The 25579-nt window shown below is 37.2% G+C and overlaps 1 protein-coding gene and 1 long non-coding RNA gene across 7 annotated transcripts in view; one reads left to right on the top strand and one right to left on the bottom strand.

The window, feature by feature from the left end:
• The window catches only part of LOC141394917 (uncharacterized), a 146027-nt gene that overhangs the window by 64265 nt on the left and 56183 nt on the right, over positions 1–25579 (bottom strand). The window lies entirely within an intron of this gene.
• The window catches only part of LOC141394910 (ATP-binding cassette sub-family G member 1), a 127228-nt gene that overhangs the window by 62093 nt on the left and 39556 nt on the right, over positions 1–25579 (top strand). The window contains exons 1-2 of one of the 6 annotated variants that reach the window (XM_073970073.1): positions 4819–5110; positions 20675–21693. The exons of 3 other annotated variants lie outside the window; for them this stretch is intronic. The gene's annotated coding sequence lies outside the window, so the exon portion shown is untranslated. Of the gene's footprint in view, positions 1–4818; positions 5111–20674; positions 21694–25579 lie in introns of those variants that run through there. 2 more of the 6 variants (XM_073970074.1, XM_073970075.1) reach the window with 2 other exon arrangements.

The raw sequence follows: 25579 nt of genomic DNA, 5'->3' as shown, positions 1-25579 counted from the left end.
TAGTGTTTGCCTTGGCGGCTGGCGTTCCTGTGCTGCGATGAATGTAGGTGGTCTCCAAGTACGGCATTCACACAGTATCTCTGTACTGCCTGCGCGACTGTTTCAGTATGAAAACTATCAGAGCCTGCCTGTTAGACATGTTGGTGTAGATGTTCAAGTTTGGACTTGCCTGGGCGGTGTATATTCAATAAAATCTTCTGAGATTGACTCTGCTGCATATCTACCATCGCTTCTACAGAATATCAAAAATAATTTTAGCACAATATTTGATTTTTCATCTATATACCGCAATCCTGTTTCCGGTATCAGCAAGACATTCCTGGTCGTGTCATGGACCGTTTGCATGAAGTGAACAAGAATATATTGCATTTCTTGTGACTTTAACTGGCGACACTTATGGTGGTCAATGCTGGTGTTGCATTGGTATTTCCTGGTCAGGATCGCTGTTATATTCTCTTTCTGGCAGCTCATAAAATATATATGATATGTTTATCCTTGTACTCGGCCATAATCTGGTCCGTTTCATTCACCATCTTTTATCTGAAGACGAATTGATTTAGCCTCCGGCTATCAATATACCAATTAATAAATAGTTTCATGGCAGCTAATAAAACTATGTTGTTCTCTTTTTTATATGTATATTGATTTTTTTGCGAATTTAAAGTGGTGTTGGCCAGTCTCTCTTTTTTTATTTATATTATTAATTTTATTTATGATTACTCCATTGTTTACTGTTTATGTTTATGTATGTATACGCTAAAAATCAGCTGTCATTTATATCTTATCAAAGGCAGTATGTAAACAGTAAAGGTTAACCCACTGGATCTATTAATCCCAGTGGGTTAATCTTCATTAGTATAAACGCCCTATAATCTCATCATATTTATGAAGATTTACCATACAAAGTTAAATCTTTTCATGGCCGGATTTGTTTGAGATCCTGTACGAAATCCGGGTACTAATATAATACAACACTGTTTTTGTACTGAAAAATGCAACTCATTTCCCATTATACGAAAAGTTGCAAGCTTTTGTTTTCATTTGTTTTGTTTACTTTTTATTTGTCAAAAATGCGCAATAAGAAAATTTCTAAAAAGAGGAAATTTTGAGATGAATTTCAAGAGATGTAAGTAAATAAATATTTATGTATTTGCATAACAAAATAAATAAGCACTTCTATTTTTTCGCAGGAAAAGTACAATACAAGAAAGAAACGATCGTAAGTCGTTGCTGAAAAATTCTTAAATTGATGTCTGACCAATAACAACCCCGAAATATTGACACCGTCCCGATCTAGTGGAAGGTTTCCCCATCCAGGCTCGTCAGAAATAGGAGCCCGAACATATTGGACGATGGTCCCTGATTGTGATTAATAACTCCTTCAAGATATTGGGTGTAACGTTTGACAGAATTTTTAAGTCCTTCGCGCAAGCAACACTTGCGAATTAGGAAGATGGTTCTTAAGTCGCTGGCGGGCAACAGACAAACAAACCTTGTTGACCTCTTACAAAGCAATAGGCCAAATCAATGTGGTAATCTATGCGGCGCCAGCGTAGTAAGCAAATGTTAGCGCTACGCAGTGGAAGAATATTCAAACCTTCCAGAATGTCAATCTGAGGACTGCAAGAGGGTGCTTTCTAATGACACAAGAGGAAAACGTCATGTGAAGACGAAGATTTTACAGAACAAGATATTGTCACGATCTAGGGGTAGTGGATCTAGTGGGCTTCCCGTACCCAGACACGTAGGAGATATCTTCAGAATCTTGAAAAAGAGATCCAAAGGTACAAGCGAGAACATCAATGCAAGCACGTGTGGTTTTAGTACATTTATAATTCGAACGATGCCGTCATTTCATATTGGACCCAAATTGATGGTACGGCACACTGCATTTGCAGCTAAACCTACTCACGTGTCTCCAATCTGTATACATACAGAGGCACAAGGACTAGATAACTGAATAAAATAAGAATATTCTGTAATGTAATAATAAACAAACGAACATATTTGCTATATCAACAACTATTGAAAACATTCCAGATACCACGATGTTGAGCCCTATGTATGTTTGGGCGAAATCCTTTTCAGACTATTTGGAGTTGATTTAGTCATGTCCGTCTAGTTGGTGCGCACGATTTTGTTCAAATTTTCGGTATCGTAATATTTTGGGCAAATTTAGTCGGGAAACTTCCACACAAAAAATGGTGCGTACGATAACTCGAACGGAATAACCGAATTGGTCATAACTTTGAATATTGGTCATAAACAGACATAGATCAGATTTGAATATGGACTAAATCGGTATACATCGTGTACTTCTCACACAAAATTTGGGAAAAGTTCGTCTCGGATCGGTTTGAACTTTTTTCCAACAAGTTCTTCACGTGGGCAATTTTTTCGGGTCCAAGTCCATACTTCCAGAAGTAATGGCCCAAAAGCTCCAAAAAGCCTGCCACTGCCAATTAAAATGAGTAGTGCGTAAGGTAACCCTCGAAGGCACAAACCGATTTGGTGCAAACATTGTACATCGTATTACACGGTGTGCCTTAACTAATTTTAAATGAAAGGTGCTTACACTTGCGGATTCTGAAACTACAATGCTCGTAGATGAGAAAAATCCAAAGGCCAAACTTGTTATACCCTCCACCACGATAGTACGTTTATATATAACCGGATTTAACAAACCGACTGGATTTCAAATGTCAATTCCATTGCTTATATTTAAAAAGGCTATAATATAAACATGGCCTAATTTAATTTCGGTAAAACCGTTCTACCGGGCTACATGAAGGCGTGGACCTTTACCGAAAAATTTAGAGGGGGAAAGTTTAATACCCCCTACGAACACTAAGTAACAAATTTCAACCATATCGATGTGATAATGAAGCTAAAACATTAAAAATACCGAAAATCGGGTGGCACCGTTCTATGGGGGCTATATCATAACGTGGACCGATATAGCCCATTTGCAATACCAAACATCCTAGGAGTAATACAAACTTCTATACCAAATTACAAAGCTCTATCTTAAAAATTGCGAGCTGTATGGCTGACTTCCGTATCGTCAGTTGCTTTACAAATGACTGAAAATCTGCGAAGTATTATGTTTCTTAACTCCGTTGAACTTAGCAACTGCGAAGCTACGTGTTTCAAAACGTCAAAAATACACATATTTATCGCAAGTAAAAATCAAACATGTATCATTTTTATTTCTTTTACATTTAGTTGCATTTTCGCAAAGCAACTGACGACACGGAAGTCAGCCAATCTTGATTTCAACAGACGTATAGACGGACATTGTTATATCGACTTAGAATTTTCCCTGATGACTATTTCGATGTGTTACAAATAAATCGCGGTCAAAGGTCACATTTTTAGGTTTATTTTAGGTTTTCAGGATTTTGCTTGTTTTTGGATTTTTCTTATCTATTAACATTGTAGTTTCAGAATCTACAAAAACATCACAAAAACGAAAATTGAAAAATTCGGATTCCTTTTTCGGGTACCTCCCACACAAAATTTGTAAAGAGTGCAGTTTAAGGACTCGCAACATGTGCGACCCTAATTACGACGGTACAATTTTTTCGGGGGCAAGACCATACTTCCTGAGAAACTGGTACAAACTCAATAAACACCTAGAAATATTGTGTTTACTTCTTTTCTCTAGGTCCGAGGCTGTGGGCATATCTCTGTCGGTACAGCTGACTGATACTTTCTTAATTGTTCTCTATCTCTAGTACTTGACCACTTTAAGTAACACAATCGGGACCATTTTAAAGCCCAGAAATTTTCTTTAATACTGGCCACTTTTGTTGAAATGTCCTCATCCAAAGCTGGAATATTCGTCATTGCATTTAAAATCCAAAACATGGAAAAATGCGAACAATTATTGCGATATCTCCGTTGTTTGACCACGTAGTATGCCCACTCACTTTGCATAATTGTCAGGCTTTTGTTTGGAATATCCCTTACTAAAGATAGGGATATTCGCTTTAGAATAAAAACTTGACTATTTCCTCACAGAAGTTTTTGCCTATTCCGACTCCTAAGTATTATATAAACCATCACAAAATATATAGGCTTCTTCATCTATGGGACCCCATCTCCACCCAAAAAATTGCTACCTGATATGTAGCGTAATTAAAAGGTTTAGCTGGACAGACCTGCCAGAATGCCGCTGTGTGGTATCTATCAGGGTGCCTCCTCAACCAGTGGACCATATTATGAGGAAATAAAGGTTTTACCGGTTGTCGATGCGTTACCTGCATGGGTGTTAACACAAGTGATGTTAGCCAGTTAAGATCCGGACGATTATAATTATACATTTTATTATGAATAAAAAACACGTACAATTGCACTAAAATCGTTTGACAACTTTGCACGCTTTTAAATTACAATTTGAATCATACACAACATAACATAAAGGAAAAAATGCTATCGTAGTAAAAAATGGTAGCTTCTTGCAGGTTCGGACACGGAGCAAATATAGGCATTGTTAAGGACACACCAGCGATTTCCAATTCCATGTAACACTATAAGGAAGGTGGACATATTAACCGCCATTATATCCAAAGTTTCAATAGTCATCACCATCGGGTGTTTTGGTATAGCTACATACATATGCCGAAATCTGTATATACATGTTCTAGCGGGATTCTTTACAATATTTATCACATGACACATTTATCACATTCATGAACATTATCCAATCCACCACCATGAGCATCAAAAACAAATGACCAGCACGACCAACCTCCTGCACATAATTTTCAAAATTCCAGTTAACACGTTTTCGTTTGTTTTTCTTTTCCAGCTCATCCGCTATACGATCTTGCATACAAGTGTGCAGGAAACTGGCAATATGTTCACATCCAAAAGCCGGCGCGTTTCCGACAAATATATATTTATTTTCCAGTTTTTCAAATACTTGAATACAACAAAATATGGACTAAAGCTGAAATAAACACAAAGATGTAAAATTCTGCAGTCCAACAATAAAAAACGCCAACAACAATAATAGGCATCAGCACGGCCTTGTTGATCAATGCGTAATGCAAAAACAACAACTTTCTCGTTGTTTTACCCCCGCTTATTGAAGCAACACTCATATGTTCGTATTCTTTGCAGAGCAAAGACGACATAAAAACAGTGGTAGATATGAAATTCTTTAGTTCGACTCAAATTGTAGGGTAATCAGTTTTAGGGCCATATAGCAAATTTCTCATTTTGTTTAATTTGCTGGATGGGCTTATTGACCTGTTTATCGATACAGAGTCGGCGGAAAAGGGAACTGATGAAGTTGTTTGGTGACAACTGAAACTATAGTATTCCCTACCCTCCGCCCGCAACTAATCAATTTCATATCCACTGTAAAACATTTTGTTGTTATTCAAATACTTGAATACAACAAAATATGGACTAAAGCTGAAATAAACACAAAGATGTATTTTCCAGTTTTTTAATTTAAATAAATAATTAAAGTTATGAAAGTTGATTTGATGTTTTGAATGTATACACAAACAAAAATCAGCTGTCATTCATTTATATCCTCATAAAGGCATATATAAACGGTTAAGATTAACCCACTGGATCTTTAAATCCCACTGGGTTAACCTTTAATAGTATAAACGCCCTATTAGCTTTTCGAGGATATAAACTGTCAGCTGATGTTTGTTTACGTATACATACAAAATAACTAATAAAGTCGTGTGTTACACTTTTACAATTTATCGTATGAGATATCGTCCCCTCTTTGCTCATATTGGTATATTTTACACACAGGGATACATTTTTGTATTATGGTATCAATCGTACTTTTTGTTAAAAAAGTGTCTAATGAAAAAAAAAATAATTTTATGATTTCCAAAAAACTTTATATTTATTAACCCCATAAAATCTCATGCGACCAATCGTAAACGTGTAAAACACGACAAACTCTGTTGCAAAAACAGTTGCAACTTTTGGTACTTTTTGAGTAGAGTTGGATTTTTTTGCACAAATACCGAATACAACACTGTATTTTTGGTGGATTTGTGCCGGATTTAAAATAAACCCAGTCATGATGGGATTTAATTTTTGTATGGCAAATCTGGTCAGATTTGATCAGATTAAGCAAATAAATCCTCATGAAGTGGGTTAACCCGGCAAAAAGCTGTAGTGTAACCGTGATATAAGGGGCCCATGGAAACTTTGAGGCCCTAGTGGCACGTGTTAACATATTCCGATTAGCAATTTTAACTTTTAACAAAACTAAATATTTTAGGAGGGTGCCGCATAAAAAATCCGACATCGTTTTTTTAAAACCACTCTAGTGAACACGGAGTATATTGTGAGCGTAAGGGCGACCCCTACAAAAAACAAACACATTACAAATTCTCTGTCTATTCATTCATTAGTCTATGATTTCATTTAATTTAAACATGTATATGTTACCCACATTCTCATGTTAAGTCCATATTTACATTAGGCAATTTTCCTTCGGGCAATTGTCAGTTTGAAGGAGAGAGAGGTGAGGCATATGGTAACCCTTTGCCTCTCTACACCCTCTCTCACCAACAAACTGACAATTGCCGCAAGGAAAATTGCCTAATGTAAATATGGACTTATGTCTATATTACACCATATGCTCTTTCAAATGTATGTATTCACTTTGAGTATACTAATATACAGACCAGCTGATGTCATATGAAAAATCATATGGTGTAATATAGCCATAATAATAATATTCAATGTTTACATCCTATGTCCATATTTACATTAGGCAATTTGCCTTGCGGCAATTGTCAGTTTGTCGGTGAGAGAGGGTGTTGAGAGACAAAGGGTTACCACATGCCTCACCTCTCTCTGCTTCAAACTGACAATTGCCACAAGGAAAATTACCAAAACTAAATATGGACTGTGTTAAACGATATCATAGACCAGGGGTGAGCACGCCTGTGTGCTAGCACACACTCAAATTTGCATATACATTTTGTATGGGAGAAGTGACAACTCATATGCAAAAAACATATCGTGTAAAGTACCCATTAGTTGTTTGTGAACAATAAACAATTAAAAGCTTATGGAATTTTTTATTTATATTTTTTAATAATTTGCATTGTGGACGATTTTAGACAACATTAATGTTTAAAAAATGTTGAAATAAGTAATGAAACATCAAGAAAAATTAAATATTAATTCTCCCTTAAATTTGCCTCTCTCTCGATTTTGCTCATAGTATAGACAAAGAAATCTTCTCACCCAAATTCTCTCACTAAGTGTGAATTGAGTCAGTTGGATATGAACATCATTTTTAAAATGGCAACAACTATAAATTTTTAAACTATTTATTTTGGTAAAAGACAATATGTAGGTAATCTTGACCGCATTTACATCCTTATATAAAAATATTCAACAAAATATTGTAATTTACGCCAAAACATTGTGCAATTGAGTGAAAACGCTGCGCAGTTTCCGTAAGGGCGACACCTACAAAAAACAAGAACACTACAATTTCTCTGTCCATACATTTATTAGTCTATGACGATATTTCGTTACAGAGTTTAAACCAATTTCATTCGAAGGAGCCACTTTCTCTATTTCTCAACTCATATGCTTCTTCTTCGCTTAACGAATAAATTAATGTCATTGGGCCTGTTCGATAACTTCGCAAGTAAAAAGTTCTTGCAACTACTTGCAAGTAATTCTCATTTCTCTTTTACTGAACAAGTTTGTAATCGAACAGCATTTTGTAAAAGTTTGTACAAATTTGTTAAAACTTTTGAGTTATCATACAGACCTATTGTTAGTGTATTGCTCTCGCAAATGTTTTCGTCATTGTTCTCGCGTACCATTAAACATGACGATAATTATATCTGTGTATACTCTTTTGCTCAATAGCTCTCAAATACTCGATTTATGTAAATAAGCTATGTTTGCAGTTCAATAAAGGCCTGCGTACATAAGCTGCTCTGCCTGTTTGCCTTGCTTTCCTGCTTCATTTTTGACATAATAAAAATAAAAGAATAAAGAAGGCCGAGGAAATTTCGAACTGGGTTGCCCTTTTCCTTTTTATTCTTTTATCAGAAGTAAGCAAGGTAAGCAGGCAAGGCAGCTTATGTATGCAGACCTTAAGGCTGAAAATTGCTTGAAATTTTATTGCATCTTTGGATTCAAAATGGAGTGCTTTCTAGCTGCGTTCTGGAAAGCAAAATGGAGTGCTTCTTTTCTGTGCGCTCTCTTGTAAAATTCATGGAGAATTCATAGAAAAAGATGCGCATTTGCACTGTACAGTGTACACTTGTACTGATTTAACTTCATCCGTGGATGCAAATTTTTTACTGGCAGATTTTAGGTTAGAGGTTTTTAATCCGAACTATCTTTCGATTTTGAATTTTTAAAAAATAATCGTGCCATCTATTTTTTTTTTGCTCTATAAATCACCGAAAATTTTCGTAAATTGTCGAGATTATATACAAATTAAAATTTCCAGTTATCGATAGTTGTCGATAGCTTCATATAGTCGTCCCTATCCAACTATGATCCTTTCTCTACTGAGTTTTATTTTCTAGAATAGGCCATGGTGCAAGAAAGAAGGTAATACAATAATACCAACTGATGTCTTCATTTGCTGTCAAAACATATTTTTAATAAAAAATAAATAATAAATATTTGTCTTCTATTAAGAATATCTGTGTACAACATCTTTATTTAAGCTTCGCGAAGAATGTTTGACCGTTTTCTTCTACCTTTTGTGGATATTTCGCGCAAAAATTTTTGACAGCAAATGAAGACTACGGCCTGAATTTGCCTTTTGGATCACCTTCTTAAATTCGTCTTGGAATAGGCTTTATTTATTACAGCTGTAAAGGCCTCGACTCATAAGCGGTTGGCTTTCTGGCTGAAGTCATATTTGGTAAATGATTAAAGACCAAGTTCGACCTAATTCAAACGTGATTGTGAAATCTTTTCATTAGGTCGAACTTGGTCTTTAGTCTTTTATCAGATATGACTTCAGCAAGAATGCCATGCTTCTTATGTGTCGAGGCCTTCAAGGCCTGCGTACATAAGCTGTTCTGCCTGATTGCCTTGCTTTCCTGCTTCATTTTTGACATAATAAAAATAAAAGAATAAAGAAGGCCGAGGAAATTTCGAACTGGGTTGCCCTTTTCTTTTTTATTCTTTTATCAAAAGTAAGTAAGGTAAGCAGGCAAGGCAGCTTATGTACGCAGGCCTTTAAGCGGCAGGCTTTCTGGCTGAAGTCATTTCTGGGAAAGGAATAAAGAAATGTCAGAACCACATTTGAATTAGGTCGAACTTAGTCTTTTACCAGAAATGACTTCAGCTTCGCTCGCTTATGTGTCGAAGCCTTTAGATCATTGATGCTCAAAATATTTTGTTCATTAGTCTCTCTGAGCGAGCCATTCCTTTGCTAAACCACGGCAGAAGAGAAAAAATGAGAACATATGTTGTTGTTGCAGTCACGTTAACGTATATGGGTGATCTTGGCTGCTTTATGGGTACTTTACACGATATGTTTTTTACATATGAGTTGTCACTTTGCATATACATTTTGTATAGGAAAAGTGACAACTCATATGTAAAAAACATATCGTGTAAAGTACCCATTAGATGTAAATTGCTGTTTTTGAGTCATAATATACCAAAAAATGAAACTGTAAGTTCCCCGTGAGTTTTCTCGCTCTCTTCATTATGTTGAAATGCCAAAGAGACAAAACTCACGGATAATATATGTTCCCAATAAAGGCCAAACCCATTCAGCTCTTCGCTTACTCTTTCTGCTTTATTTAATTTATTTATGGTAAATGGCAAGGTGACAAACTTGCTAGAATATATCTCGTTCGTTATTTATACTTTTATTAGAAATGACAAGCCAAGTAAGCGAAGCAGGTAAGAAAAATCAATTGAGTTTTGGCCTTACAGCCCCGGTGGCCCGGTACATAAGCAACTGAGTAGTGTTGCTTAAGGCATTTCTGGTTAAGGACTAATAGGCAAAGGGCAACCTAGTTCGGATTTGGCTAGCCGTTCCCTATTCTTAAATTAGAAATTAAGGCCTTGACACATAAGAAGCATGGCATTCTTGCTTAAGTCATATCTGGTAAATGACTAAAGACCAAGTTCAAATGTGATTCTGAAATCTTTTTATTAGGTCGAACTTGGTCTGTAGCCTTTTATCAGATATGACTTAAGCAAGAATGCCATGCTTCTTATGTGTCAAGGCCTATACTTAAGCAAGAAAGTCTGCCTGACCAGGCTGTGATACCTAGTTTTTAAGAAACCGCTGTGATATTTACATGTAATTTGCTTTTCAAAATAGTTAGGCTAAATCCCATAGTCGATGTTTTAATATTTCATTAAAACAACTTTAATTTATTAGTGGGAAAATTGTCGATGTTTACCAAGGGGTAAGGCAGGGAAGACTACAGTTTCAGATCTCGCCACAGATCTTCATCAGTTCCCTTGTTTCTTGTTTTTCAACAAGAAACTTTTTATACCCAAGTGCCAATTGCTCGCTCAAATAGATAAGTGTCCAAAGAAACACTCTGATCGAGAATTTCTTTGGCACTACCTAAACTCGACCAACTTCACTTGCAAACAAAACCAAATCATTCCCACTGCTATGTAATATTAATTATTTTTGCATTTATTTTAGTTTAATTTTTGTGTCGTAAAATTTTAACTGTCGACTTGACAAATTTAAATGTAAAAACTTAACAAATTTAAATGTAAAAACTTGACATATATATATTAAGTAAAAGTTGGGAAACACCATGGTACAATTACCAAGGTAGTTGTATCACACCAGCTGTTCGAATATGAAATGTCAAATGCCTTTATAAAACAATTATTTTTGTTGTAATTATATAACACATTCAAAATTTTACGATGCCACTACCTGGATAATTGCGCCATGGGAAACACCAACGAAACTTCTGATAGAAAATGAAATAAAATAATAATCTTTAATTAATACAAAAAGCTCGATAAGACAAAGTCTTAAATATTTACATTTTTAAATTTATGATTCCCACACTGACATTCCACTGAGGGGATTTGCCAACGCCGAAAATGTTGATGTTATGGTCAGGGATTGAACCGCAGACCATCTGAGTGCAAGGCATACGTGCTTACCACTGCACTGCGGTGGTTCCCAATGCATATTGCTGTTATGGGCCACAAAGATTAGATTTGATTTACTGCCTCAAACTCGTATCTCAATAAATGCGTTTCATGCTTAAACCAAAAAAGATTACCATATTCGTCCTACGTATATACACAGATGTACTCAATTCCCTAAAAATTGCATTCAAACTTTTACCCAAACACCGATGTATCAAACGATAAACTGTTTTTTGTCTCTCCTAAAAAGTTGTATTTTTTAAGATACGAGGTTGAGGAAGTAAGGCATCGATATGTTATTAAATATCTATTTTTTCCTACTGCTAGGAAAACAAAACAAAAAAAACTTGTTTCTTTTCCGACTTCATTATTTAATTGTCAATCAAAAGCTTAAGATAATTTATAATTCATAGGTAATTCACATAATTGACAATTAACCTGTGTAATTGTTAATCTACAATAGTGCCACTTAATTAGTTAAACCTAAAAAATTATTTTTTTTACAATAACAACTTTGATTTGTTTACAATAATTATAACAAGGCATTAAATAATCTAATCTATCGGTTTCAACAGAAGGGACGAAAACGGAAGTTGAAGAATGAAAGTGTGTTGCAGGCCGGTAATCCACTTTAGACATGTGCCAGCCAGTATTGTCACATGTCGAACTCTAGAATTCAAATATTATTTACGTTGTGGAAAGTTTTCAGAAAAGACTTACTTTACTTAATTGAGCCTCTACAGAAGATTTGTCATGTATGCCGAACTAAGAATAGATTTCTGTTTCCATTCCTCTCTATTTGTTGCTTTACGTTTCTAATTTGGATTATCGCATTTTTTATTTCGTTTTCCACTTCTTGACTCCATCGAAGTCTGTGTGTACTGCCATGGGGCTCGTATTTATACTCCTTTTTAGTGGGTTCACCATGTCATTCTTATGACGGATCTGGGGCGGATCTGTGGTATCTTCGTTTGTTCCCTAGTATTGGATGCCAAAAGTTTAGAAAAATGCTCTCGCCATATCCTGACACACCATCAGCATCACACTTATATTAGCGCACCACACTGGCTCCGCAAAGATTACCACAGACCGACCTACCGCGTTATATGTGGTCAACAAGGTTTCTTTATCTGAACCCAAGGTTTCTTTATCAGCCGGCTAGGGACTTGAGGAGCTTGTTCATGCATCACAGCTTGTCGCAGATAGTTGTGGCATGCGCAGACGACGTGAAAATACTGTCGAATGTGACACCTACAATCTTGGGGTAGAGTTGGTGGTTGGAATTCTGCTGCCATCGAGCATACCATTCAAATCAGTCCATGTGGTGAACAGAGTGGCTGTAGATTTAGTGGGGGATATTTGCATATTCATCGCGTCGAAAAATTACATCAGGGAAGGTACAGGACGCCAAGATTTTACAATCATCCGCATAAGTTGCGATCTTTATGTATTCTTAAGGAGGTGGAATACAGGAGAGGTAGAGGTTAAACAGTTCCGGAGATATCACCCCACCTTCGAGAAATCTCTGTTTCACTCTACGGGCCTTGGACTTCTTGTTTCTGAACTCCACGTACGACTGGCGTCCACACATATAATTGATTGTCCAACGTTTCAGACTTGGCCAGAGGGTAGTCTGCTCGATGTCCTCAAACAGCGAGGAGTGCATGACAGTATTAAAGGCTTTTCATAAGTCAGGCGCAACTCGGGTTGAGTCCTCGACAAATATATGTTGAGAATGGGGACAGCGCTAGTGTCTTGCTGTGCTGCTTACGGAACCCATGCTAATGATCGACAACTGGATAGCTATTTATGACGCAGAGGAGGATTAGAGCCTCAAGGATATTCGCTACAGGCGGCAAAATCGAAATCGGCCTGTACGATTCACCGTTGCTGACATCCTTGCCTACCTTTAGTAGCGGAATCACACCCTGCCCCTTTTTCCAGACTTCGGGAACGATGTGGGTGGCTAGCTATAGGTTGAAAACTTGAGTAAGATACTCGACTGCCGGCTCATCCAGCTATTTCAGCATTACCATGGAAATTCCATCAGCGCCCAACACTTTGGATGATTTAGCGTTCCTGATGACATTCCTCGGCAGTAAGATATCTGATGCTACGTAGCACTCTCTACTTTTCCCTGTCACTCTCGGGGTGCTCGCCAAACTGTCGGCAAACGGAACTAAGCGTCGGCAAACGGAACTAAGGTCCTATCTTCTTTCTTTGCATTCACTTATTCCGGCTCCAATGTTGCAACTCTTCAGATGAGTTAACCACTTTTTCCGCTTATGTTCACCGACCAATCTGTTAACTTCCAGTGTCAGCTCCCTGACTCTGGGGTCACAGAGGCTGACACGACGAAGCTCATCACACTTATTTGCTAATCCCGTCGCCTCTGCTGGAAAATTTGGTCTCACTTTGCGTAGTCGACTGTCCGGTATATAGCGATCGGCAGCATCTGTGATTATGTCTAGGGACGGTTAGGCAGATCTCTGAAGCGGTGATTAGGAACTCTTTGAAACTAGGCCAATTAGCTTTCCGATGGTTGATGAAAGTGCGGCGTGCAGAGGCGATGAAATCCGACTGTCTACTGATGGAGACAAATGGAGATGGTCTGACCCAAGAGAAACAAACCGAAAAGAAACGGTTGCCAGGTGACGTCATTTGTCAAACCAGGTGACATTATGGTTATGTCGGCCGAACTGTGACTCTCTTCCTTAACTCGGGCAGGGGCGTCCTTATTGACCGTCCACAACGTAGAGCTATCATTCTGCTTAGCCAGCAATATACCCTTGGTGCGATACTTCCTGAGTATGTTGCAACCATCACAACGCTGTTAGTCATTTGCCAGACCAGGTGACTAGAGTTGGGCAATCTCGTTCAATTGAACGATCCGGATCACTGTCCTCGTTCAAAGTCGAATGAGTCAAATTAATTACCGGTGTCCATTGAACGAGATAGTGATCCGGATCGTTCAATTGAACGAGATTGCCCAACTCTACAGGTGACACGATGGTTATTGCTTTGTTCCCGTACTTTTTAATAGTAAAACTCGTAAAAGAGAGAAAGAGATAAAACTTGTTGTCACATAAAAGTTTTTTCAAAAAGTTCGGGAACGCAAAAATGGAACAAACGTCAAAAAAGCTGGAACAAATGTCAAAGTCGGCGAAGCAGCCAATCAGACGCCGGCATCCATGTTACTATTTTTTACACGCTCAAATTTGTCGAGTAAAAAGTTTTTAAAGAGACCGTCATTCAGCGCCATTTTTGTTTAAAGAGAAGTGAACATTTTACAACTTTTTTGTGTACGGGAACGGGTTTTCGGGTAAAATGTGTAAAAGTCGTAAAAATTTTAAAAACTTTTTAGTTCTGGAACAAAGCTTATGTCTCCGCTAATTCTGGTAGGGGCGTCCTCTTTGACCGTGCAAAACGTTAATCTTCTGATTAATTTCTGAGGACCGAACGTGACAACTCATTATGAGCATTAAAGTCCTCCATGACCCCATGAAAGTCGGTCATGACCTTCCAATAGCGGGCTAATGTTGGGCCTATAATATGGAGTATAGCTATTTATCGGTTGGATGTATATGTTCAGCAACTATACCTAGGTAGTTCATCACCTGACTGCTATCCCCATACATTCCATGTACGGTTCATTAGAGCCAGGCTCAAGCGAGATACATATGTAGGTCTGTATTGAACAGATTGTTGTAATAGGAAAGCTAATACCTGTATGGCGGTAATGTCTGCCCTTTACGTTGCCAGTGCGTTAAGTGCACATTCTCTATAAAGTGTCCGGACATTCCAGGTGTAGATTGGGAGATCATGGTCCTTAAAACTTTGCGGGGGTCTGGGTTTTTTTCGCCTTTTCATTGTAAGATGTTTTTTGTAAGGGTCGCTTACTATCCCAACGCCGAACTAAAGTTGTTAACGCTCTTATGGGTTAATGCGCGGCACATGTTAGCTCACAACCTTTAACGGGTGTTAAAGACAGCCCCCAAGGTAATACCAAATGTCACCAGAGGTTTTTCATGTCAGGGTCGTAGTTTGGTATCTTTCATCTCCTACTTCACCCATTTAGATATGTAAAAAATAGCCTCCTTAAATTTGTTAGCCGATAGCTTTAGATGCAAGTGCTATTTTTTATATAATTCTATTGTAATTTGTTGTATTATAATAAATATTTGAAATAAATAAAATAAAAATAGCCTCCGAAGTAAGGCCTCAGCACTCAGCACTTGTGACACTTTGTGACACGCGTTGTCCCAAAAAAGGTAAAAGTTAATTTTAAGTTAACTTTAATGCGGCATCAATTACACTTTTTTCAACGGACCGTATGTGTCCAATAGTGCGATTCTCTAACCCATTTCTTGAGTTCCCGATAAAAATCGGTAAAATTAAAATGCTTATAATTCGGTAATTAACAATAATATTCGGTAAGTTAGCGACCAATAAAAAGTAGTCGTAAAGTTCTACTCATGGTACAATTACAAAGGTAGATGCATCGGCGAATTGCTACAACAAAGCAACTTTTTTTGTAATGTAAACTGTCAAAATTTTCGCCAAATGGTCTCTTGTTGTCTCGCTTGTGTTTGTCTATAAAGTGTAGGCATGCTATCTCTTACTTACCGATGTCATATTGTTTTTTGTTTTGATTTTTCATGGCGAATTCCTAGTTTTTTTGACGTTTTAGATTCGATCAGCTGGGCTGATCCATGGTAATTGTACCATGGTTCTACTGCCACTAACAGTGTTGTCAACATTTATTTAATCTTTTTATTAATAATTTTACGTTTTAGAGAATCACACTCGGTCTGCATCAGATACTTATTATGAACTTGTGTGTCGTAAAACGCTAGATTTGATGACAGGTCAAACATGTCGCCAGTTTTATTAATTAACGTTATAATAATAATTATTATTATTGTTATTTGCAATCAAAACAGAATAATCATTTGAAATGCGTATAAATCTGATGTTTGTAATTATTATTAATTAGACACAAAAAAAAAGAATATAAAATCAACAAAAAACCGGTGCAATAAAACTGTTTTAAAATTCAATGACATTTAAAATAGGCTCCTCACCACCTACCTACCTTTACATGTGTTATACGTTTATATATTCCCAGTAATTATGGCGGACTTCTCTCTCGTCAATTCTGACATTTAATTTTACAACACAAATCAAATGGAATATTCCACACATGTCGATTGAATTTTTCCAATAGATAAACGGGTCGGTCTAGCAGCCCATCAATCTATCTATCCAACCACTCAGACCACTCATTTCATAAACTATTTATTTTCCATTCTGTGGCCACAAGTTGCAATATTATTATTATTTTTTTTTTTAATTTTCTCATTACGATTTCTTCACAAAGGGAGGTCAAATTAAATTGTCATAGTCATATGTAGGTATCTTGGTGTGTAATTATATTAAGACGATTTGTACATATCTACAAAAAATGTCTACTTATGTCTTTAAATTTCATATCATTGCTCTAGTTAGTAATACTGCTGACACACCAACTACATACACACGTTTTTAAAAGGTCAGGTCAATGTGTGGCGTCATTTACATGTGTAGATATGTATGTATACCCATACAGACAGGGTCAAAAATATTCGGTTTGGTAAATGCAAATGAAAATAGTTTTTGGTAATTTTTGTGGGGTGATGACGTAGGGGATGACAGATACCAAGCAACGGCCCTGATGATCGGCTTTAACATGACAAAGCCCAGGGCTTATCTTGGTCCCTCTTGCATCTGTATTGGCCACTGACCTCCCCATGGTATCATCGGTGGAGCGGCCTTAAACACCCGTTTAAGGTAGTGAGCCAACATGAGCCGCGCGTTCCCCCATAAGAACCTTAAAACTTGGATTGGGCTTTGGGCTTTTAAACCACCCATACAAAAAACATCGCACTATGAAAAAAATAAAATGAAACAAACCCCTCTAAACTTGACGACCACCAGAAACATGATCTGCGAATCTGCACCTTGAATGTTCGCACTCTATATAGAGAAGGTACAACTTGCGCGTTGGCAGCTTTACTTGCAAAAGTTCAAAGCCGACAAAGCCGGAAAGTGTGCTTTCTTTTAGAAAGGGTTTTTTTAGAAGCACCCTTTCTTTTAGAAAGGGTCTGTAGAAGCACCCTTTCTTTTAGAAAGGGTCTGTAGAAGCACCCTTTCTTTTAGAAAGGGTCTGTAGGAGCACCCTTTCTTTTAGAAAGGGTCTGTAGGAGCACCCTTTCTTTTAGAAAGGGTCTGTAGAAGCACCCTTTCTTTTAGAAAGGGTCTGTAGAAGCACCCTTTCTTTTAGAAAGGGTCTGTAGAAGCACCCTTTCTTTCAGAAAAGGGTCTATAGAAGCACCCTTTCTTTCAGAAAAGGGTCTATAGAAGCAGCCTTTCCTTTTGAAAGGGTCTAAAGAAACACCCTTTCCTTTTGAAAGGGTCTAAAGAAGCACCCTTTCTTTCAGAAAAGGGTCTATAGAAGCAGCCTTTCCTTTTGAAAGGGTCTAAAGAAGCACCCTTTCTTTCAGAAAAGGGTCTATAGAAGCAGCCTTTCCTTTTGAAAGGGTCTAAAGAAGCACCCTTTCTTTCAGAAAAGGGTCTATAGAAGCAGCCTTTCCTTTTGAAAGGGTCTAAAGAAGCACCCTTTCTTTCAGAAAAGGGTCTATAGAAGCAGCCTTTCCTTTTGAAAGGGTCTAAAGAAGCACCCTTTCTTTCAGAAAAGGGTCTAAAGAAGCACCCTTTCTTTCAGAAAAGGGTCTATAGAAGCAGCCTTTCCTTTTGAAAGGGTCTAAAGAAGCACCCTTTCTTTCAGAAAAGGGTCTAAAGAAGCACCCTTTCTTTCAGAAAAGGGTCTATAGAAGCAGCCTTTCCTTTTGAAAGGGTCTAAAGAAGCACCCTTTCCTTTTGAAAGGGTCTAAAAAAGCACCCTTTCTTTCAGAAAAGGGTCTATAGAAGCAGCCTTTCCTTTTGAAAGGGTCTAAAGAAGCACCCTTTCTTTCAGAAAAGGGTCTATAGAAGCAGCCTTTCCTTTTGAAAGGGTCTAAAGAAGCACCCTTTCTTTTTGAAAGGGTCTAAAGAAGCACCCTTTCTTTCAGAAAAGAGTCTATAGAAGCACCCTTTCTTTCAGAAAAGAGTCTATAGAAGCACCCTTTCTTTCAGAAAAGAGTCTATAGAAGCACCCTTTCTTTCAGAAAAGAGTCTATAGAAGCACCCTTTCTTTCAGAAAAGGGTCTATAGAAGCACCATTTCTTTCAGAAAAGGGTCTATAGAAGCACCCTTTCTTTTAGAAAGGGTCTGTAGAAGCACCCTTTCTTTTAGAAAGGGTCTGTAGAAGCACCCTTTCTTTTAGAAAGGGTCTGTAGAAGCACCCTTTCTTTTAGAAAGGGTCTGTAGAAGCACCCTTTCTTTTAGAAAGGGTCTGTAGAAGCACCCTTTCTTTTAGAAAGGGTCTGTAGAAGCACCCTTTCTTTTAGAAAGGGTCTGTAGAAGCACCCTTTCTTTCAGAAAAGGGTCTAAAGAAGCACCCTTTCTTTCAGAAGAGAGTCTATAGAAGCAGCCTTTCCTTTTGAAAGGGTCTAAAGAAGCACCCTTTTTTCAGAAAAGGGTCTATAGAAGCAGCCTTTCCTTTTGAAAGTGTCTAAAGAAGCACCCTTTCTTTCAGAAAAGGGTCTATAGAAGCACCCTTTCTTTTAGAAAGGGTCTGTAGAAGCACCCTTTCTTTCTGAAAAGAGTCTATAGAAGCACCCTTTCTTTCTGAAAAGAGTCTATAGAAGCACCCTTTCTTTCAGAAAAGAGTCTATAGAAGCACCCTTTCTTTCAGAAAAGAGTCTATAGAAGCACCCTTTCTTTCAGAAAAGAGTCTATAGAAGCACCCTTTTTTTCAGAAAAGGGTCTATAGAAGCACCCTTTCTTTCAGAAAAGGGTCTATAGAAGCACCCTTTCTTTCAGAAAAGGGTCTATAGAAGCACCCTTTCTTTCAGAAAAGGGTCTATAGAAGCACCCTTTCTTTTAGAAAGGGTCTGTAGAAGCACCCTTTCTTTTAGAAAAGGTCTGTAGAAGCACCCTTTCTTTTAGAAAGGGTCGGTAGAAGCACACTTTCTTTTAGAAAGGGTCTATAGAAGCAGCCTTTCCTTTTGAAAGGGTCTAAAGAAGCACCCTTTCCTTTTGAAAGGGTCTAAAGAAGCACCCTTTCTTTCAGAAAAGGGTCTAAAGAAGCACCCTTTCTTTCAGAAAAGGGTCTATAGAAGCAGCCTTTCCTTTTGAAAGGGTCTAAAGAGGCACCCTTTCTTTCAGAAAAGGGTCTATAGAAGCACCCTTTCTTTTAGAAAGGGTCTGTAGAAGCACCCTTTCTTTTAGAAAGGGTCTGTAGAAGCACCCTTTCTTTTAGAAAGGGTCTGTAGAAGCACCCTTTCTTTTAGAAAGGGTCTGTAGAAGCACCCTTTCTTTCAGAAAAGAGTCTATAGAAGCACCCTTTCTTTCAGAAAAGGGTCTATAGAAGCACCCTTTCTTTCAGAAAAGGGTCTATAGAAGCACCCTTTCTTTCAGAAAAGGGTCTATATAAGCACCCTTTCTTTCAGAAAAGGGTCTGTAGAAGCACCCTTTCTTTTAGAAAAGGTCTGTAGAAGCACCCTTTCTTTTAAAAAAGGTCTGTAGAAGCACCCTTTCTTTTAGAAAGGGTCTTAGAAGCACCCTTTCTTTTAGAAAGGGTCTGTAGAAACACCCTTTCTTTTAGAAAGGGTCTGTAGAAGCACCCTTTCTTTTAGAAAGGGTCTGTAGAAGCACCCTTTCTTTTAGAAAGGGTCTGTAGAAGCACCCTTTCTTTTAGAAAGGGTCTGTAGAAGCACCCTTTCTTTTGGAAAGGGTCTGTAGAAGCACCCTTTCTTTTAGAAAGGGTCTGTAGAAGCACCCTTTCTTTTAGAAAGGGTCTGTAGAAGCACCCTTTCTTTTAGAAAGGGTCTGTAGAAGCACCCTTTTTTTAGAAAGGGTCTGTAGAAGCACCCTTTCTTTCAGAAAAGGGTCTATAGAAGCAGCCTTTCCTTTTGAAAGGGTCTAAAGAAGCACCCTTTCTTTCAGAAAAGGGTCTATAGAAGCAGCCTTTCCTTTTGAAAGGGTCTAAAGAAGCACCCTTTCTTTCAGAAAAGGGTCTATAGAAGCACCCTTTCTTTTAGAAAGGGTCTATAGAAGCACCCTTTCTTTCAGAAAAGGGTCTATAGAAGCACCCTTTCTTTTAGAAAGGGTCTATAGAAGCACCCTTTCTTTTAGAAAAGGGTCTATAGAAGCACCCTTTCTTTCAGAAAGGGTCTAAAGAAGCACCTTTTCTTTCAGAAAGGGTTTAAAGAAGCACCCTATTATTCAGAAAGGTTCTATAGATGCACCCTATTATTCAGAAAGGTTCTATAGAAGCACCCTATTATTCAGAAAGGTTCTATAGAAGCACCCTATTATTCAGAAAGGTTCTATAGAAGCACCCTATTATTCAGAAAGGTTCTATAGAAGCACCCTATTATTCAGAAAGTTTCTATAGAAGCATCCTTTCTTTCAGAAAGGGTCTACAGAAACACCCCTTCTTTCAGAAAGCGTCTATAGAAACACCCTTTTATGAGTCGGAAAAATGTCATGATAGCAGCGGTGCAGGAAACAAAGATCAACAACAACTGCAGCATACAAGCGTTGTGATGGTACTGAGGAAGGATCGCACCAGAGTCATTAGAGCCTTGCACCAGTCTCGCTGGAGGCAGGCTCTAATGACTCGTACATGGAATGTGTGATGGTAGCAGTCAGGTGTGGAACTGCTGACGTAGAATTTCTGAACGTATATACCCCGCAGATAAATAACTGAACTCCAGGTTATAGGTCCAACTTTAGCCCGTTTTTGGAAGGTCATCATGAGTTGTGGCATTCGGTCCTCCGAAATACCCGAAGGATTTAGGGCTAACTGAGCAGATTGATAGATCTACGTTCTACATGGTCAATGAGGACGCCCCTACCAGAATTAGCGGATAGTGCCACAGTTTTTCTCTTCATAACCTCTCCATAATTGCCTCCATCTGCAGACCGCAAGATTACATCACCTCTGAACGCCGCACATTCATCAATCATGGGAAAGCTAATTGGCCTAGTTTCAGAGAGTTTACTAATCACCGCTTCATAGATCTGCCCACACCTTCTTATGTTTGGGTAGCGGAAAGGAGGTTCCGAGACATTATAACTACTGCAGCCACACACAGCTGCCTGTCGTATACCCAAAGTGAGACCAAATTTCCCGGCAGGTGCGATGGGATTAGCAAATGAGAAGCGAGGGGCTTCGTCGCGCCAATCCCCGTGACACTGGAAGTCAACAGGTTGGTCGGTGAGCATAAGCGGAACAAGTGGTTAAATCATCTGAATAGTGGCAACATTGGAGCCCGAATAAGTGAATTGTGGCAACGGTTAAGACCATCTCGAACCCTGGAGAAAAGAAGATAGGACGTTTGGTGATATTACGCTGACTGATCCGACAGCATTCGGGGTGCAGATAAAGCAACATTATTGACCACATATAACGCAATAGGTCTGCCTATGGTAAGCAATGCAGTGACCATTAGAGATAAAAGAGGGACCAAGATAAGTTCTGGGATTTGCCATGTTAAAGTCGGTCAGGGCCGTAGCTTGGTATCTTTCACCCCCCATCTTATTACTGTCGAAATAACAAACCGAATATTTATGACACTCACTGTATGTACGCTAGCATGTGTATGGCATACACTGTATGCCCATCCCATCCATGCATATGTATGATGTTTGTGTATTTTCTTAAAATGACGGAAATGTCTATGTTTATGTAAATTATTATTAAGCACTATTTCTTTGCTTGACATTTAGTATTCCTATTCTCTTTATGCCCTCCGTTCCCTGATGAAAAGTGAAACCTTGTTAATAATTTTCTTACTAAACACAAACAAAAAATAATAATTATATGTAGTAGCTCAAAAATTTGCCCCGTCATAACCATAAAATTGTTGACAAATCTTTATTGCAATGCTATACAACAACAGTTGCTTAATAATGCAACATTTAAAGTTTTATTGAAACGGAATGTTTTTTAGAGGTGAAGTGTAGCATTTTTTTATTAGTTTGCAGTTTAAAGTACAAATAAAATCGGTACCTGTACCCGTAGCTTATATATCAGTCAACAGGGCCACCAACATTTTCAATTAAAAATTAGATATACAATAAATATAAAAAATCAGGGACTGTAACATCTCGTCGCCAAGTTGATAATGGATGAAAGACTAGCTATCTTTTGAATAAATGACCATAAACGAACAGAAGCTAAAGAGAAGAAACGATTTTACGATCGCTTAGCAAAGGAACACTGTCCTGACAAGCACATTATTTTTTCCTTATTCAAAACCTTCATAAAGCGAAATGATCCTGATAGACTTGGTAGACTTCTTAAACATCTTACGCTATTCCTTAAACATTTCATCTCAACTGTGCAATAACATCTGTAAAGCTTTTTTCGTTTTTATCTTCGAACACTTCCAGAAGTAACGTTCACACAAATCTATTTAAAGAATATATCGTCATAACAAAGAAATGTACTACATATTAACAAACGAATGGACCCCAAATGTATCTCTCTTCTAATACCTATATGTATATCGGTAGTTTTGTGTTTGTTTATCAAATTGCTATGAAATTGATGACTACTTAAACAGAGCAAAATCAACAAAAGGTCTGTCTGGTTACCCTTCAATTTGTAACAATTTGTACCAATTGTTGCTGGAAGTCGTCTGTTAACACAAAAAAACAGCAAAAGAGAGCGATTCGAGACGTTTTGACAGTTCTTTCACTGAGAGATTGCAAATTCTTGCTGGACAAATTTCTTCTAGCAGCAACTAGCAATTCTTCTTCTTCCTGAAAACAATCAATCATCTGTTTTTAATTTGTTGTTGATTTATATTTGTGAAAATTAAAAATAATTTTATTGTTGAAATAACATAAGCCCTGTTCCTTTACGTGCAAGAATCTTCAAGTTTTACCACTTTTTACTCGAAAAGCGTTCCTTTACTTCTGACACCACACAATTCATATGAGAGCAGTTCACAAGTTTTGCTACTTTTGCCGGTTTTACCATTTTCAAAAGTAAAGGAACAGACCAATAGTCTAATTGTATTGTTTTATGGAGAACAAATTTGTAAAGTGGAGAAATACTTTTTTGTTTCATTTTCTTTTTAATAAAATACAACGTGTTTGCTTCCTTTATTGGCGGACAAATTGTTTTGTTTTGGCAAGCCAGCTGATTGCTTGCTGGTTTTTGCTGGGAAGGTGCCTGTTTACTTTTTACAAATTTCTAGCAAAATAGAATAAAAACCCCTTACTCTCTGAGAAAGTTCTTGCTGGGAAAGTAACCAGACAGACTTAATAATAGCAACAAAACCCAAAAGAGCACAAATTTTACCACTAGACGTTATAATGACAGACTAAACGTCATGTATGTACATACGTGTATGTATGTACATTAATGTGTGTATGGACTCTAATTGAAGTGAACGTGCTTTGGGCAAAATAACTAAAATAACGTTGCACAGGTGATAAAAACCAAACAATTGAGGTTTTTAGAAAAATGCAAGCAAAAGTTGGCCATTCAAAAATTTGCATCAATAAAATGATTACACAGCAAATAATGAAAAAGCGAAGGCCCTCTGTACCAGAAGAATACACTTTAAAGGTCTTCTAAAACGACAGATATTAAGGATAGAAGACATTTTAATGGTCTCCTGAAACTATAGAACATCTTTTAACGAGATACTATAGGACCTTTTACGATAAAATACCATTCAACGGCGTTCTAATATACAGAACATCATCGAAGGTGTTCCTTAAAGATAAATGAGCTCCTAACGGGCTTCTATAAAAAATAATACATACAAGATCTCTTATACCCGGCAACGTTAGTTTGCATTAATATGTGCATTTAATTTTAACCTGACAGACGACAGTTTCTACATTTACGAAACAGCTGTTTGCTGTTAAACAACTGGTTAATGCAAATTAACGCTGCCGTCTGTCTAGGGTATTAACGGTATAATATAACGATACAATATTTTGTTTAACGGTCCCCTAATATTTGAGAACTCAACAACAACCATTCCGTTTGGTTGTGTATTAAATCCTGATTTTATTGAATTTAAAAGAATCTTAAGACCTAAGTTATACTAATAGAATTCTTGGGGGAACTAATTCTAATGATTAAAAGCACACGCACATATCACTTATCTTTTTTCCACTTGCTGAGTGCATTATTATGTGGACCATGGCATTTCTTATCAGTGCACATTCAACTGTGGAAAGTGTTATCACCTACATAAGTGCTAAGTACTTTCATATTTATAGCCTAAAACACTTAAAAATACAACGAATGTATTAATAGAACTGGTGAACTTTATTTATACTAGTGCCGCTGGAAACTGATAATTTAAAATATTTCTCAATATGTATTATGTGCAGCTACCAATTACCGCAATCTACAAAAAAATATGTACAAAGTAATTTGTACACCTATAACGATACACAGAAAAAAAAATTCATTCAATATATGAATAGTGTTCAAAAAAATTTTCCAATGTTCAGATTTTTGTATTTTATGAACCTAGTTCATAAAGCAATAAATACCGGTTTCTTTTTTTAATGAATCATAAACATGTAATATATGTATTCTATTTTGCCAAATATGAACAAATTCATTTATTTCAAAATAATCTTCTTTAAAGAAAAAAAATTGCTTATATTCCAAAACTCTTTTTATATTTTTCAAAAATTTTTGTTTTTTTTTATTTTGAAACTATTTTCTTACTTTATTTTCAAATTAGTTGTTTTTTATTTAATTTTGTAATTCCTGTTCTTTTAACGGGTTCTCTTCTAATTAATTTTCCTTATTAATTATGTATCTTGTAAATCAGAACAATGTGAACCATACGTACATACATACTGAGTCCATCAGCACTAGCTTGAATTTATAGATGTTGCATTTATATTAAAGTAATTCAAAAGTTGTATTTGCGAATTAATGCTATTGATATGGTGAGTGTCTTCCGAAAACGAAATCTATGGTGGTTAGTTAGTGTGGTAGCGGTGAGTAGTGGTGGTTGTTTAGGCTGTTGTGCTTTGTTGACACGCAGTCAATGTGCGTGTAGATACGATGGAGGGGAGGAAAGACAAAAACAATAGAAGCAAATCCACCATATCTTTGTATGCAAAGCACAAAAACCGGTTTTGCCAGAAAATAGTGGTTAAAGTAGGAGAAACTATGAAATATATTTTTGTATTTTAGAAAAGCATTCATACTTTTGCAAAAATAGTATTGTGTGCATGAGTAAAAAAATTTGTCCATTCACTTTAACCCTGCCAGCAATTGGAAGTGAGTTTCGCACTTCCTCGCCTAAGAGGTCACTCCGGAGACACG

This window comes from Musca autumnalis, unplaced genomic scaffold (genome assembly GCF_047663935.1).
Source record: "Musca autumnalis isolate F117 unplaced genomic scaffold, ASM4766393v1 scaffold_2, whole genome shotgun sequence".
Lineage (NCBI taxonomy): Eukaryota > Metazoa > Arthropoda > Insecta > Diptera > Muscidae > Musca > Musca autumnalis.
This window is presented reverse-complemented; position numbering and strand designations above follow the sequence as displayed.